The 3331-nt window shown below is 48.2% G+C and overlaps 1 pseudogene; it reads left to right on the forward strand.

Moving 5' to 3' along the window:
- Positions 2183 to 3071, forward strand: Gm7527 (predicted gene 7527; annotated as a pseudogene).

The raw sequence follows: 3331 nt of genomic DNA on the forward strand, positions 1-3331 counted from the left end.
GTCACAAGACAGGACTGTGGTCACAGTAAAGGACAGTGGTCACAAGAGTGTACAGTGAATAAAGAACAATAAACAAAGGACTGTGCTCACAGGACAATGGTCACAAGACAGTACAGTAGTCTCAGGACAGGCCACTGGTCACAGAAGAGGACAGTGAGTAGAGAAAAATGGTCAAAGGAATGTGTTCACAGAGAGAGCAGTGGTCACAGGCAGGACAGGACAGTGGTCACAGAAGAGGAGTGAGGTCACAGGACAGGACGATGATTACAATATAGGACAATGGTTACAGGAGAGTACTTTGAGTACTGAACAGTAGTTACAAGACACAACTCACAAGACAGGACAGTGATAACAATACATGACAGTGTCACAGGACAGGACAGTGTTCACAGAACAGTACTGTGGTCACAGTGCAGAACATTAGTCACAGGAGAGTACAGTGATTACAGGATAGTAGTTACAGGACAGTACTCAGAAGACAGGGCACTGGTTATCAACAAGACAGTGGTCACAGGATAAGACAGTGGTCACAAAACAGACCATTGGTCACAGGACAGCATGGTGGTCATAAGACAGGATGGTGGTCACAGGGCAGGGCAATGGTCACAGGACACTACAGTGAATAGAAGTTAGTTATCACAGAATAGGACAGTGGTCACAAGAACAGACAGTGGTCACAGGACAGAACAGTGATTACAAGACAGGACTGTCTTTAGAGAACAGGACAGTGGTGACAGGAAAGGACTGTGAATACAAGACAGTGGTCACAGGAGAGTGATAACAAGACAGGAATGTGGTAAGAGGGCACTAATGTGATCACTGAACAGGATAATGCTCACAGGACAGGTATGTCAACAAAAGAAAATGCAGTGAATATAGCACCACAATTACAGGACAGTAGTCACAGTAGAGTGGTCCAGGACAAGACAGTTGCCAGAGGACAGTACTGTGGTCACAGTACAGGACAGTGGTTAAAGTGAGTACAGTGAATACAGGAGAGTAGTCACAGGACAGTGCTCATAAGACAGGACATTAGTCATAGGAGAGGACAGTGGTCACCGAACACAACTCTGGTGACAGGACAGGGCAGTGGGCACAAGAAATGACAGTGCTCAAAGTATAGAATTTTGTTACACAACACTACTGTGATCATAGGACAGTAGTCACAGCACAGTGGTGATAGGACAGGACAGTGGACACAGAATAAAACAGTGATAACATGGCTAAGGTCACAAGACAGGACAGTGGTCACTGGACAGGACAGTAGTTGTAGGACAGTTGTCAAAGTATATAGTTTTCAGGCCCAGAGAGTGGTTCTACATACGGCATTATTATCATAAGACAGAACAGTAGAAGGAGTGCTCTGACCCTGGGACTCAGGTGAGATAGTCATTTTCTCTCCGGTGTCTCGCTAAGGCAGGTCTATTCAGGAGAGCACAGGCCACAGAAACAACAGAGCTTCTGGGACAGGCTTACATCTGCAGCCAGGAGCTGGAGCTGACCCTCAGTCCTCTGTGTGCCTTCCCTGCCAGAGGAAAGCTTGCCTCCAGGAAGTGTCTGACCCTGGGAGATGGTGGGATCACCATTTTTCTCTCCAGTGTCTCTCTAGGGCAGGTCCACTCAGGAGTGCACAGGCTGAAGAAGCAGCAGAGCAGCTCGGACAGAGTCCTACGGGCCTACACCTGCAGCCAGGAGGTGGGGCTGTTCCACAACCCTCTGTGCATTGGTCTTGCCAGGAAAGAGCTTGTCTCCCAGGAGTGCTGACACAGGCTTACAGACTAACAGGAGGAACAAGCTCCAGCCAGAGACAGCAAGAATATCTAACAACGGGGATTACCAGATGGTGAAAGGCAAACACAAGAATCTTACCAACAGAAACCAAAGACTACTTGGTATCATCAGAACCCAGAACTCCCACCACAGTGAGTCCTGGATACCCCAACACACCAGAAAAGCAAGATACAGATTTAAAATCATATCTTATGAGGATGGTAGAGGATTTTAAGAGAAACATTAATAACTCCCTTAAAGAAATGCAAAAGAACAAAGGTAAACAGGTAGATGCCATTAAGGAGGAAACAAAAAAATTCCTTAAAGAAATACAAGAGAAGGTTGTACCTGAGACTGTCGATAAAGCGGCAGGCTGGCGGGAGGGGTGTGGCGAGCACAGCCCGGGCTGGACATGGCGGCGCTGTATGCCTGCACCAAGTGCCACCAGCGCTTCCCCTTCGAGGTGCTGTCTCAGGGGCAGAAGCTGTGCAAGGAATGCCGGATTGCTCACCCTGTTGTGAAGTGTACCTACTGCAGGACCGAGTACCAGCAGGAGAGTAAAACCAATACAATTTGCAAGAAGTGTGCTCAGAATGTACAGGTATATGAAACGCCTAAGCCTTGTCAGTATTGCAACATAATTGCTGCATTTATTGGGAATAAATGCCAGCGCTGCTCGAATTCAGAGAAGTATGGATCCCCATATTCCTGTGAACAGTGTAAGCAGCAGTGTGCATTTGACAGAAAGGATGATCGAAAGAAGGTGGGATGCTGGCTGTGCACGCTGTTGTACAAGCGTGTCCTTCAGAAGACCAAAGAGCAGAGGAAGCACCTGAGCAGCTCTTCTCAAGGCAGCCATCAGGAGAAGGAGCAGTACAGCCGCCTGAGTGGAGGCAGCCATTACAACAGCCAGAAAACACTTTCTACATCTTCAATTCAAAATGAAATCCCAAAGAAAAAAATCCAAGTTTGAGTCAATCACAACTAACAGAGACAGCTTTTCTCCAGACCTGGCTCTGGATTTCCCAGGCACTGACCCTTTGTCATCATTGCTCAGCTGAAGGAAGAGGTGGCCACTCTGAAGAAGATGTTGCATCAGAAGGATCAAGTGATCCTAGAGAAAGAGCTGAAGGCTGATTTTCAGTACCTGGAGCCTCAGACTCGGGCCAAAATGAACCAAATGGAGAAAACCCACAAGGAGGTCACAGCAAATGCAGGCCAAAAACTGAGAGCTTCTGAAACAGGCAGCTGCCTTGTCCAAGAGCAAGAAGTCTGAGAAGTCTGGCACCATAACGTCTCCATGAAGACGTGAGGAGGCTCCCTGCACCAAGCCCGTGCTCCCGGGTCAGGGCTGCTGAGCTGGCTGGTCTCTGGGAAGTGTGCTTCCTACAAAATCTCTATATTTTCTTACCTTACCCTCTTTGTTCGGATGCAGTGGGCTGAAAGGAACTCCTGGTCTGTGTCCTGTTATGGCTGCATGCTGAGCGGTTAGGGTCCCAGACCTCCTCCTTTCCTCCTCCTGCTTCCCGCCCCTCGTGCTTCCCCCTCTCTCTGTTTTAGT

This window comes from Mus musculus, chromosome 18 (assembly GCF_000001635.26).
Source record: "Mus musculus strain C57BL/6J chromosome 18, GRCm38.p6 C57BL/6J".
Taxonomy (NCBI): domain Eukaryota; kingdom Metazoa; phylum Chordata; class Mammalia; order Rodentia; family Muridae; genus Mus; species Mus musculus.